This window comes from Dipodomys spectabilis, unplaced genomic scaffold (genome assembly GCF_019054845.1).
Source record: "Dipodomys spectabilis isolate Male_0828 unplaced genomic scaffold, ASM1905484v1 ptg000157l, whole genome shotgun sequence".
Lineage (NCBI taxonomy): Eukaryota > Metazoa > Chordata > Mammalia > Rodentia > Heteromyidae > Dipodomys > Dipodomys spectabilis.
In genome coordinates this window covers 4,061,729-4,075,397 of record NW_024870834.1, presented here as the reverse complement: position 1 = coordinate 4,075,397, position 13,669 = coordinate 4,061,729, and the positions used below count along the sequence as shown (strand labels likewise).

General features: G+C 55.1%; 1 protein-coding gene across 1 annotated transcript in view; it reads right to left on the bottom strand.

Annotated features, from left to right (window-relative positions):
- Nucleotides 1-12,921, bottom strand: part of Syne3 (spectrin repeat containing nuclear envelope family member 3) — a 77,362-nt gene extending 64,441 nt beyond the window's left edge. The window contains exons 1-2 of the mRNA XM_042692781.1: nucleotides 12,856-12,921; nucleotides 7,252-7,309 (exon numbers count right to left, since the gene is read on the bottom strand). The gene's annotated coding sequence lies outside the window, so the exon portion shown is untranslated. The remainder of the gene's footprint in view (nucleotides 1-7,251; nucleotides 7,310-12,855) is intronic.
- Between the last annotated feature and the right edge of the window lie 748 nt (nucleotides 12,922-13,669).

Here is a 13,669-nt window from a genome sequence, read left to right as displayed (position 1 = left end):
GGAGGGAGGGGGGAGGAAAAGGGAAGGGAGGAAGGGAGGGAGGGAAAGGGAAAGGAGGAAGGAAGGAGGGAGGGAGGGAGGGAGGGAAAGGGAAGGGAGGAAGGCAGGCAGGAAGAGAAGGAGGGAGGGAGGGAGGGAGGAAGAGAGAGGGAGGGAGGAAGGAAGGAGAGAGGGAAGGAAAGAGGGAGGGAGGGAAGGAGAGAAAGAGGAAGGGAGGGAGGAAAGAGGAGTAGATTTATCTAATACACTGTGGACACTGTGGCTTGTTTGCTCCGGAAGCCTGGAGACAGAGTGGGAAGAGGAGGAGGAGGGCAAGCAGGGGAGGGGAGGGTAGCAGAGGGCAGGGGAGGGGAGAGGAGAGTTGCAGAGCTGTTCTAGAGATGTTCTCCAAAACTAAATCCAGAGTCTCGGGGTCATTTTCCCCGACATAGGTAGGAGCTGCACTTTGCCAGGTTTCTAATCACGGTGTCCCACAGTGGAGCCCACGCCCATCCAGTCTCCCCACCCCACCCCAGCATCAGAAGGATGAAAGAACAAGCAAAAGGTCAGGTGAGGAGGACAGAGATGTGACTCACGCAGTGCCTGGGCAAGGGCCACGCCTTCACCTCAGCACCCACCGTGTCCCCAGCCCAAAGCCCGGAGACTGAGCCCCAGGCAGCACTGAGGAGCGTGCCCCCAAGGCTTGGGTAGGATGTGAAGATATAACCCCACCCCAGGCTAACTCTCTAAGAAGAAATCGATTGCTCAGGTCCCTTGGCCTGACAGCTCCGGGAAGGACAGCACGGACCCAGCAGCGAGATGGCCCGCATCCATCCCCACCCCCTTTGGGGCAGGGCCTAGCTAAGGAGCCAAGGCTGACCTTGAACTTGTGATCTTCCTGCCACCGCCTCCCTGATGCCACCTTGCACAGCTCCTTATTCTCTTTCACAGAGCCTGGACCACCGCCAAGGGCACCTGAGCCCCAGGCTGACTCAGCAGCCGCTGGCAGATTCAAGAATCTGCCCCGGGTGGAGGGTGGAGGCTGAGCAGCGGCAGCCCAAGTGCTGAACTTTCAGCCAGCTCTAGGGAAATGAGTAGTGTCCCCCGAGCCGGGCTGGGGGGCGTGGCTGCCTCAGGTGAGTTACAAGTTATCCCACAGGTGTCAGAACCAGGGTCCCCACCCCGGCCTATCAGATTGTATCTGTAGCAAGGAGGAAGGCAAAGAGGAAAGCCAACCTGTGCTTTGCATAGGGAGAAACGCAGCCAGACACCTCGCTCTGCGGGGTCAGCTAACAACCCTACTGACCTCTCACAGCCCTTCACGTGAACCAGCCCAGCAGCTAGATTAGGGGATCCCCGCCTCCCACTTCACAGACAAGGGAGTTGATGGTGCCCCCAGAAAAAGACAACAGGTGTGGTATGCCTGTAGTCTCAGCTGCTTGGGAGGCTAAGAGAGGAAGGCTTTCAAGACCAACCCCGACATCTGTTGTGAGACTGGTTTTAAAAAGTAAAAGTTGAGCCAGGCACCAGGGGCTCACGCCTGTAATCCTAGCTACTCAGGAGGCTGAGATCTGAGGATCACGGTTCAAAGCCAGCCTGGGCAGAAAATCTGTGAGACTCTTATCTCCAATTAATCACCAGAAAACTGGAAGTGGTGCTGTGGCTCAAGCGGTAGAGTGCTAACCTTGAGCTGAAGGACAGCTCCCAGGCCCAGAGTTTAAGCTAAGCCCCAGGACCAAAAAAAAAAAAAAAAAAGTAAAAGTTATCTTCTTACTGCTGGTGACTCACACCTGTCATCCTAGTTACTCAGAAGGCTGGGGTCTGAGGATCATTGAAAGCCAGCCCAGGCAGAAAAGTCCAAGTTCGTGAGACTCAACTCCAATTAACCACCAGAAAACCAGAAGTTGAGCTGTGGCTCAAAGTGGTAAAGCACTAGCCTTAAGTAAAAGTTCTTAAAGAGTCTTTCCAGAAACCCCTCCCAGGCCTGAGTTCCCCTTTCTCAAGGCCCCTTTGTGTTATTCACGCTTAAGCTATTTGCTGCTGTATGCAAAGCCCAAACCCTAAGGGGCTTAAGGTTGCAGGGCTTCAATAAACACAATAGGAGGGGCAAGTAGCAAGAGGCTCTAAATCCTGTTTTGTTTTATCAGTTGTGTAGCTTGAATTCAAAGCCAGACGCAGTCCCTAAACTCTTTTGCCCAAGGCTAGCACTCTGCCTCGTAGAGCCACAGATCCACTTCTGGTTTTTGAGCTGTTAATCAGAGATAAGAGTCACACAGACTTTCCAGCCTGGGCTGACTATGAACCATGATCCTCAGATCTCAGCCTCCAGAGTAGCTAGCCCAGCTTAAAAACTATTTTTTGCTAAAAAGCATGGAGTACTCACTCACTTGGGCGCCTATATTAACGCAAAGCAGGATAAAAGCACCTGCGCAAGCCCTCCTCTGCATCCGTGTCCTTTGACCTGAGCATTCTGTCCTCCCATCTCTTTGTAATTACCTGGGGCCTTAGCAAGAACAGGCTTTAGTGTTAAGCATCTTGTGACATAGGCAAACTGACAGACAGCATGAGTCCCCTTATCATCTTACAGCAACAGCAACACTGCCCCCAAAGAAAGAAAACAGACGTGACCCAGGACAGACAGAGCACCTTTCAGGCCACAGGGGCAGGCTTGCTCCTGTTTCCTTCTGGTCATCAAGTGACATCATAGGGTCTCCTCCAGAGACAAAGTTTGAGATAAAGGTCAGCCAGGTACAACCCAGCTGACCCAATTCTTGGTCTAGAAAACACAAAGCTCCTGGCAGCACCCATGTATACATGTTTATAACGTATAAACACATCACATACATTACAGATGCAGTTTCCCCACAGAATAATGCATCCTAACAAGATTTTTGCTTGTTTTTTTCACTGGTGTGTGTGTGTGCATTGTGTGCATGTATACTGGGCCTTGAACTCCAGGTCTTGTTGGTTTTTTTTTTTGTTGTTGTTGTTCTTTTTACCAGTCCCAGAGCTTGAACTCAGAGCCTGGGCGCTGTCCCTGAGCTTCTTTTACTCAAGGCTAGCACTCCACCACTTGAGCCACTTCCGGCTTTTTCTGAGGAATCGAACCCAGGGCTTCGTGCATGCAAGGCAAGCGCTCTACCACGGAGCCACCTTCCCAGCCCCAGGCCTTGCCCTCTTGCCCAGCTTTTTCACTCACAGCTAGCACTCTAGCCATACCTCCAATTCCTGAACAAATCTCCCTCCTCTGGCCTTATGATGTCTCTTTCTTTGGCACATAGGGGCCAGTAGCCAGACCCGACATGTAATCCCTGGAATCTGGGTCTGGGGTCGACACCTCCAGTTTCTATGTCATCCATCAGATTGCCCCCCCCACAGGAGCTGGACAGGGCAGTGCCACGCCCTGCCCTCTGCCACCCAGTGTGCACGGAGCCAAAGTCAGTAGGGAGAAGAATGCAGTGGCACGGCCAGGGGCCAGCGTGGGTTACAGGGCGGAAGGGCCGGGAAGCCAGCCACACACGCTGGCTCTCAGGCAGGCTTGGCTCCCGAGAGCTCCGTGCCTAACCCTGCTTCTTCCTGAGGCAGATACATACAGGAACACACAGGGGCCATCTTCTGCTCCCTTCCCAGCGGAGCCTGTGCCCAGGGTGCCCCGCCCGGGCCTCTCCTTGGCAGCCACGCGGTTTTGCCCAGTGGAAAGCAGTGACCATAGATGCCACAAGGCAGAACTTTTGTTTAAAAAAATACTTTTTTTTGTCTACAGTTACTTCTGAGCAAAGTTGAGCTTGCACTCGCCAAACACACAAATAGGCAAGTTATATAAGCCAGGCTGGCCGGCTGCCTGGACAAATGGCCGTCGACCTTGGCAGCACCCGCCGGCTCACGTGTCACCTGAAACCACCAGCCCGTGCTGGCCACGGCTCAACAGCTAGTGGTAAAGTGGGGGGGGTGGAGAACAGTGTGTGGGCGGAGGAGTGGCAAGTGGGGGCGAGTGGGTGGGCCCTGCCTCCCACAGGCCGTTGGTATGCCAGGGCCCATGTGGCATGAGTCATAGAAGGGATTTCCTCTGCAGAATGGCCCAGCAAGTTGCAGAATGAGAACAAGATGGCTAGCTGGCCTCCCCACGCCTCCCTCTCCCACTCCCACCCCCCTCCCTGGGGTTTGGGCACAAAGCATCACAGATAAAGGAGAAAACACAGAGAAATGAAACATAATATGAAAAGGACCAAACCCAAAAGCTTAAGCAGAGCCAGGAAGTAACAACCACACAAGCGGAGCCACCGCGGTCCTCCTTTACATCCTCAGTTTAAGAACAAGAGACAAAACTTCTTATTTTTTTTGTAGGTCGTGGGGCTTGAACTCTGGGCCTGAGCGGTGTCCCTCAGTTCTTCAGCTTAAGGCTAGGAGATGGGAAGGGATGGGAAGGGGAAACAAAGGAGGAGGCAACAATGTTTGATAAGAAATGTACTCATTACCTTGCCCATGTAATTGCAACCCCTCTGTACGGTATTTTCACAATAAAAAATTAAAAAACAAACAAACAAACAAGAGACAGACAGACAGAGGCTGGTGGCTCACCCCTATAATCCCAGCTACTCAGCAAACTGAGATCCAGCCCTGGCAGGAAAGTATGCGAGACTCTTAATTCCAATTAACCAGCAAAAAGCCAGAAGTGGAGCTGTGTTTCAAGTGGTGGAGCACCAGCCATGAATTAAAAAGCCAAAAGACAGTGCCCAGGCCTTGAGTTCAAGCCCTAGGACTAAAGAAAAAGACAGACAAGACAAAACGAGAGAGAGACAAGACATTTGGGGGGAAAATTGCATCCCTATTGAGGTTCTTTCCCCATTATACTCCCCTAAACAATCTAATACAACTGCGTCCACACATTTACATTAGTTACTGGATGAAATATAGAGCACAGCTTCAAGTATTACAGAAAAGCCAGGCACATTGATGAAAATGAACTAAGCAACTCAAGGGCAGCGATGGGCGGGAGGGAGGGAGCGAGAGGGAAAAAGGGAACAGCTAACCCTAAGCAAAAGAAATGTACTTATCACCTAACAAGGAAGAAATAGTTATACTGTCAAAGCTTGTAGAATTCACAAACCCTATAGAACAGGCAATTTGCCTTGTGAAGGTTAAAATTTGTTTGTGACTTTAAATATCACTATCCTACTACACTGTGAAATTTATGTCATCACTTAATCTCAATTAAAATTATTTTAAAATAAAATAAAAAACAGAAAAGCCCGGCATGGTGGTACATACCTGTAATCCCAGGACTTGGGAGGCTAATGGAGGAGAAGCCGAGCTGGAGAGGCCAGTCTGGGGCTCCACAGCAGAGACCTCATCTCAAAAGGAGGAGGAGGAAAAGAAACCCTTCAAGCATACAGGAGGACTGCGTGGTTCTGTGAGGAGCATTTTATATAAATGCCCTGAGCCCCATGGGTTGCCCTTGGGTTGGGGGGTGTCCTGGAACCAATTTCCCCATGAATGGCAGGGAGACAGCTCTCCCTTCTGTCTAAGTTCGAGGACTCACAACAGCCCTACACAGAATGCTTATCAAGCTGCAGCTGAGTAACTCCCATAATTTCCAAAGGTAAGTGCTAGAGAGACAATCAAAGGAGGAGATAAGATGGCTTAAGGCGGGGAGCGGGGGACGGGAACGGGCCGCCGGCGGCTCTGCTCTGGGATCTGAGTGGATTTTGAGGCCGTGGAATGGCTAGGGAAGGGCAAGGAGAGGCCACCGGCGAGAAGAGCCTGGCCATCAGGGAGAACAAACTCGGCTGTGGGGAGGTCAGGCATCTTCAAGATTCTGGGTGTGGGCCCCACATTGCATTGCTCCCCAAGAGCTGGGCCCCTGGCGAGACCAGTAAAGTACTGCGCCTCACCTTCTCTCCGGACTGGCGCTCACCTCTGTGTTCTGGGAATATGAAGGGGTCTACCCGGGAGGGGGAGAGGAAAGGGGAAGAGGGGGAGAGGAGAAGGCGGGGAGGGAGAGCAGACACTTCCCTCTGGGCTGAGAGACTGAGTATGAATAGGTCACAGACAAGGATTCAGAGTCAATATCAACAGCAACATGCAAGACCAAGGAATCCCTAATCTTATAGAATCTTCTAGAAGGTGCGATCTCCACCAGGTGTCCTTGGGATGTGAGGAGGCAGGGGAAGGACTGCAGGAAGAGGTGACCGCCTTCTCACAGGTGGGCAGGTGAGGAGGGTCCAGGTGCCTGGGTTTGTGAGGCTCAGGGATAGTCCAGGCTGTAGTGTCAGAACAGGACAATGCGCTGGTGGCCTCCGGACTGTGAGCCGCCCTCCTGGGGGAAGGGCACACCGCAGGAGACAAGCTCCAAGGTAAGAAATCGCCTGGACTTCCAGGAGCCCCAGAGATCCATCTCCAACCCTCCATGTTCAGAGCAGGAAATGGAGGCTGGCCAGTGAAGGACAAACGTCTGCCCCTCCCAGCGTAGGGGAGAGGCTGACCCCGTGAGTCAGCCTCCTGTATTATTCAGCAAATGTCACTTGGGAGGGACGCAGCCCTTCCCAGATCTTAAAAAACAACTCTGGGCTTCATTAGGGTCCAACCAGGGCCGGCTCGGTGGTGATATCTTCCCATTTCCATGGCATTGTGACGTCACACCACCAGCCATAAGGACACAGACATTGAGGGAATGGCCTGGGGCCAGGAGGTCTGCCTTGACACCCACAAAGCCACCTCTAGGGGTCCAGCTGATCCAGCACCTCGTCCCCACGGCAGCCACCGTCTCAAAATCCAAGTGAGGTATCCTGAATGAGGAAATCCAACAGGCTCCCCAAATCCAAAGCTTTGTGATCCCCCAAGTGGAAAATTCCACTGCTGACCTCAAGTGATGGGTCAAAATGCAGGCCCACTACAATCCCTGCATGGATGAGCCTCAGAGCAGGTGCACCGGCAGAGAGACAAGAGGAAATTCTCTCGGGTCCCAAGTATCTCATTATGTTTATGTATGTATTCCCAAGTGTGGGAAACTTCTGAGCTGGGAACTGATGGCTCACGCCTGTAATGCTACCTAGCTACTCCAGAGGCTGAGAACTGAAGATCATGGTTCAAAGCCAGCCTTGGACTTGAGCTGTGGCTCAAGAGCACCAAACCTTGATAAAGCTAAGAGAGTGTGCAAGGCCTTGGGTTCAAGTCCCAGTACTAACACACACACCCACAAAACCTGATCCCAAGCATTTTGGATAAAGGACACACAGCCTGCATTTAAAGCCAACCTTCGCAAAGCCAGCTTACCTGTGTGAGCGTCTCTCTCATTAGATCCTCTAGAAACTTCTGCCCTCTGTGTTGTCACCTGTTAGAAGACAAAGGGATCCCTGGGTCTGTGACCAAGCACAGGACACACGGGGTGGGACCTGAGCTGGGGTCCCTATGCCCAGGGAGCAGGTGGAAAACGAAGGCCAGCCGCGTATCAGCAGAAACCCGGGCTGGAGCCTGCAGTCCCGGGACCCCGAACCTCTGAGTCCCATCCAGGCATCTTTGTTTGTTGCAGGCAAGACAACAAACTCAGGACCAAGGGGCGGTGTGGCCAGGTGGGAGCTGTCTCCTGCTGAACCTTCCTGCACCTGACAGATGGAAGGATCCGCCCAAGTATTTTCAGGCCATTTCCCTGAGGCCTGCCCAGGCTAGACTGAGCCCGGTTGGGCAGCCTGTGATTTCAGCTCCAAAGGAGTGAAATTACAGCAGCACCTTAGCCTCGTCCTTTCAGATCGCCCTCTAGGTGAAAGCGCTGCTCCATCCTCAACCAGAAGCAGCACCTGGGCCCAAGTCGCCTCCTTCACCAGCAGCTGAAATGTGTTAGAGCAGATCTAGCCAACAGGTGAGAAAGAACAGCTCTCCTAGGAGCACTCAAAGGAAGGAAGATTCTAGGCACTGCTGTGTTTCCTTTCCAGATATTCTGTTGTTGTTTTGGGGGTCTGGGTCCTGGTTCTGAGCGTTTTCACTCAAGGCTGGTGCTCTAGCACGTGAGCCATATCTTGCTTCCAGCTCTTTGCTGATTAATTGAGGAGTCTCAGCTCTGTCTTTCTGGGCTGGCTTCCATCATTGATCCTCATCAAACCTCTGCCTCCTGAGTACTGGGATTACAGCTATGAGCCAAGGAGGCTGGCCATTTCTGGATGTTTTTGCTCCTAAATTCTCGAAGTGTATCGTGCACACTGCGTGCCATAGCTCTCTTCTGGCTTTGCACCTTGACGATGAAGGAATCAGTTTATCTCAGGTAAGCCGGGTGTCTGTCTCGAAGCCTGCCCTTGAGAGGAGGCTGTGGCCCACAGGAGTGGCAGGCTGCGTCCTCTGGAGAGCGATACACAGGTGTGGCCAACAGGTAGGTGTGCCATCCACAGATTCGCGTTCCTTGTTGACATTAGCTGTGCATGTGTCTCTGGATGGTTGTTAAACCAGCAGAATGGTCCAGGTGGCAAAGGCTCCTCCCAGCTCAAACATGCCAGGATTTTATGATTCAGAAGGACAAGCCATTGGGACTTCAAAACATCCTGCTGATTGCTGAGCCCCTGCATCATGAAAGCCATCATGACACGATTTGGGAAAGGGGGAGAACTCTCAAATAAAGGGAACTCATCTGGAACTCCCACCAGATTAACATTTGAATCCAGTGGAGGGGACGGCTTGCCTGAGAGACCATGCAGACATGATTGATACTCAGGAGAATTTGGTACTCTGCACTGTGTAAGAGTTGATCTAATGGAATGTGTGTATCTCCTATTTGTCAATGAGGAAGCAGAAAGATATTTGCAAGTAACGCCCATTAGCCCTTCTATAAACTGGAGAAACACCGAAGTGTGGATCCTACTGAGAGCAAAACAGGCTTCTCCTCAGTTTTCCCAAAGACAGCCGCTCTGATTTCACATACACATTCCTTGGCCTTTTTTTTATTTTAGGCAGGGTGGGATGGGAGTGCATGCCTGTAACCCTAGCACTGGGGAGGCTGAGGTGGGAGGATTGAGAATTGGAGGCCAGCCTGAGCTACACAGTGAGATTTGTGGGCAGTAAAAACCCCCGGCAACAACAAAAAGTTCTTAACTTTGCAAACTAGTATCTCTTGAGAAGACAGATGCATAGTAAGAAACAATGACAAAGACTTTCCTTGTAAGCGCCCCTCCCTCCCCTTCACTCGCCTTCCTCCCTCCCTCCTCCCCTGTGGTGAACACTGACTTCCACGATTGCTTTCTTACCATCCACCCCTTACTTCTCGGCTGTCCCCCCTGCCCTTCGACTCTGGAGACTCCCTGCCCATCAGCTGCCTGGCTTGCAGCTTCAGGCTCCCTCCCAGAGCCTACGAGCTGAGATTCCAAAGGGAGGGGCAAAAGGACACTTTTCTTACTCCACCCTTTGCCCCTCCAGAGTCCAGTGTCTTAGAGCTGAGAGCTTATAGATATTACAGGAAGGAAATGTTCTGGATCCATTTTTGCTCTTTTTTTCCCCCAGCTGACTCAGTGGGCCTGATCTGTAGTTTTTCCAGTGGTTCACATGTTACATTGTTCTGTGTGTGTGTGCACACACACACCCTTGCGCCAAAACTGGGCTTGTACTCGGGATCTCCTAGTCTTGTTTAGTTCTTGCTGATTGTACCTCTGCTCAAGGTACACTTTCACTTCCTGCTTTTTGATGATTAGTTGGATGGGAGAATGTCTCAGATTTTCCTGCTGACTTTGAATCTCTGAGTAGCTATGATTGACAGGCACCAGTACTCAGCTTGTAACATTCTTGAAACATCCAAAATAGACTGGGTGCTATAATACAGAACATCAAGACAAAGGCCCTGAGTTCAAATCCTGACCCCACTACATGAATTTTCACATGGTTTTTCTCCTTTTCTGCAAACAGGCCAGCAATGGCAGCCTGGTCACCTGTCAGTGTTACAGGTGAGAGATGGCAAGAGATTGCAGTTGCTTCTGAATCCCCCTCCTCCCACCCATCGCCACCCCTGCTCCTCCCCCGTTCTGTCCTCCTGCAGTCAAGGGCTTGGCTTCATTCTGGAAAGACCCTGAGGGAGGTGACGCAGGACCACTCACCACCAGACATGGGGAAAGCAAGGGAAGGGACAGAACTGGGGGAACCCAGATATCCAGACCTGGCCCCCACACCCAAACGGTGGCAACTGCTTTGCTTCCAATGGAACATCTCATTTAATACTTCAGCACCCAGGGGCTGGGAATGTGGCTTCGTGGTAGCATGCTTGCCTAGCATGCACTGGGTTCAATTCCTCAGGACCACATGCACAGAAAAAGCCGGAAGTGGCGCTGTGGCTCAAGTGGTAGAGTGCTAGCCTTGAGCTGAAAGCAGCTCAGGGACAGTGCCCGGGCACCTGAGTTCAAGCCCCAGGACTGGCAAAAAAAAAAAAAAAAAATACTATAGCACCCCATGACACCCTCTTTTCCCAAGGAAGGCTATCAAAGCTCTGGCTGCAGGACTGCACACAGGTAATCTGACTTGGCCACCTCCGTTCCTGACAGCTGGGCAGCCGGAAGGCCCAGATGCCCTTAGCCTCTCAGAGCCTCTCACATCCTTCAAAGACCCAGCTGGTCCTGCCAGCACCTCCCACAGGGGCCAACCCAGCACCCCAGCAGCCCCGGCTCGGGTCTCTGCATCACCCACCAGGCCAAGGGGCCATCCAGGCTGGGCCAGGTGCACAGCCACAGACAGCATGCAAAGCAGGGATCGTTTCCATGGAAACACAGGAGCCCATCACACCCAGAAGGCACCTGCAGGCCAGGTGCCAGCCTATGCCCTCCCTAGATTCCCATCAGCCCCTCCGGGTCCCCGGGCAAGATCCAGGAACCCAGAACTAAGTCTTCCCCCTCCCCCACGCAGCCACCCCTCACCCCTACCTCGGGCCTCTCTGGCTGGGGAGAGGGCGCTGGCTTGGCACAGCTGCGGCTGTCAGCACACCCTGTTGTCCTGCCTGAGGAATGTGCAGACCCACACGTGTTAGAGCGTCCCACTGGGGCACAGTTAACACGAAACTGAGCAAAACAGCCCTTGGCACAAATGTGCCCCTCCTACTCCCAGCTCCTGACCCTGTGGCTTTTGCCCCCCCCCATATGTGTGTGTGAGTGAGTGAGAGAGGAAGACAAAGGAGGAGGGAAGGAAAGAAGGAGGGCGAGTGAGAGAGCGTGCACTAGGTTCTGCTACTAGCTGTGCAACCTTGAACAAAGCACTCCCCCTCTCTGGGCCTGCTTCCTCTCCTCTTGAGAGATGAATGAAGCTCAGAAAATCCATGACTGCCTGATGCCCCCGGCTCATACCTGCAATCCTAGCTACTCAGGAGGCTGACATCCAAGAATCAATTTGAAGCCAGCCCAGGCTGGAAAGTCCATGAGAGTCTTATCTCCTATTGACTAGCAAAGAGCCCAAAGTGGAGGTATGATTCAAGTGGCAGCGTGCCAGCCTTGCGCCAAAAAGCTAAAGAACAGCACCAGGCTCTCAGTTCAAGCTCCAATATGGGCCAAAAAAAGTATGGTGACTTTGTGACATTTCCCCTTGCTGGAGAGGAAAGCCACTGCCCCTCACCGGGTGACCAAGGCACCGCCCCCAGCTCCGGGAGCTGGTCAGCCCCACAGAGGAGAGCGCTAACAGGAGAGAGGAGGAAAGGGTCGGTCCCGGAGCAATGGAACGATGCCTGGTATTCCCACCCCGGTTTTCAGGCTGAGGCTGCGGTGAGCCTGGCCACGGTGTGGGCTGCGGCTCCTGGATTAGGGGTCAGGATTTGAAGATCCTCATGGAAAGTCAACATCCACCCATGTCCCCTCCAGCCCTGCCAGAGGTGGGAAGGAGGCTCAGAGAGGCTGAGCCCCGGCCCGAGCATCGTAAAGAAATTTGGTGGACAGGGTGGGGCTTTCTCCTCACTATGGGCTCTCCAGGGCACTACCCAGCCGGCCTCCTCCCCGGGAGGGGTCGCCATGCCCAGGAGGGGGTTGCGATCTCCAGGAGAGGGGTGCGATGGCCAAGAGGAGGTCACCATGGCCAGGAGGGAGTCATGATGGCCAGGAGGGGTGGCGGTGGCCAGGAGGGGGTGGCGATGGTCAGGAGGGGGTGGCGATGGTCAGGAGGGGTGGCGATGGTCAGGAGGGGGTGGCGGTGGCCAGGAGGGGGTGGCGATGGTCAGGAGGGGGTGGCGATGGTCAGGAGGGGGTGGTGATGGTCAGGAGGGGGTCTCCATGGTCAGGAGGGGGTGGCGATGGTCAGGAGGGGGTGGTGGTGGTCAGGAGGGGGTCTCCATGGTCAGGAGGGGGTGGTGATGGTCAGGAGGGGGTCTCCATGGTCAGGAGGGGGTGGCGATGGTCAGGAGGGGGTCTCCATGGTCAGGAGGGGGTGGTGGTGGTCAGGAGGGGTCTCCATGGTCAGGAGGGGGTGGCGATGGCCAGGAGGGGGTGGTGGTGGTCAGGAGGGTTCGCGATGGACAGGAGGGGGTGGCAATGGTCGGGAGGGGGTCGCCATGGCCAGGAGGGGTCATGACCACCAGGACGGGCGTCTCTCACCCTGCACTCTCCGCCGAGGCCGAGACCCGCGGCGGGCAGCGGCAGCAGGTCGGCCCGCGCCTAGCGAGGAGCGCGGGGAGCCGCGCGCCCCTGGCGCGGGTCGGGGCTCGGCCCACGCCACCCTCCGGCGCAGGGAGGGAAGGCGCCGGGTTTTGCCGCGGGCGGGGCGGCAGGATTTGAACTGAAACCGGGCGGCCCGCCCGCCCGCCGGCGCTGACACGCCGCCCCGCGCCGCCCCGGGGTCCCCGACCGGCCGCGCCGCCGACCCCGGGGCGCGCCGGGGGCCCGGGGACCAGGCCCGGCCCCGTCCCGCCCCATCGGCCCGGTGTCCGCCGTCACTTACCGGCCGCAGCGCAGCGCGGAGCGCCGGGGCGCAGGGCGGGCGGCTGGGCCCGGCCTCCGCGGTCCGAGTCCGAGGCGGGGCGGGGCGGGGACAGGGACCACGGGACACCAGCCGGGACACCGCGCCCCGCCCCGCCCCGCCCGGGCCCCACCCGCCCGCCGCCGCCGCGCGCCCGGGCTGGGCTCCTCGCCTGCGCCGGGGAGCTGCGGTCCCCGAAGGCCACGCTGGGGAGCGGGGTCCGGTCCTCACCGGGCGGGGCGCAGACCCAGGGCGCCCTCCACGCCGTCGGCCACCTGCCGGGTGCTCGGACCGCCCCCGCCCCGAGCCCCAGGGTTTCATCCACACCGCGGACCTGGCACCAACCCCAGCCCCCAAATGTGCGATTCCCCCTCCCAGCCGCGCCTCCTCCCGCACCCCGACTCAGACACGTGCCCTCGGCCCACCAGAGGCTGAAGTCAGGATTACAGGCATGCACCACGATGCCCAACCAATTTAAAACTCGTATCTGCCTCTGGACCTTTGCACTGCAGTCGCCTTTGGACAGGGGCTTGTACGAATCACCTCTTGCCAAACCGATACAAGGTGATGGCGGGAAGTCTTCACACTGGGTCTCTCCTCCCTTCCCCCAGGCCCAGCAGCCATTCAGACACATTTTGAACCATCCAGGGGCTAGAGCCCTGATATATATATATATATATGTATGTATGTATATTTGTTGGTTATGGGTCTTGAACTCTGGGCCTGGGCGCTGTCCCTCAGCTCTTCAGCTCGAGGCTAGCGTTCTACCACTTGAGCCACAGCGCCACTTCTGGCT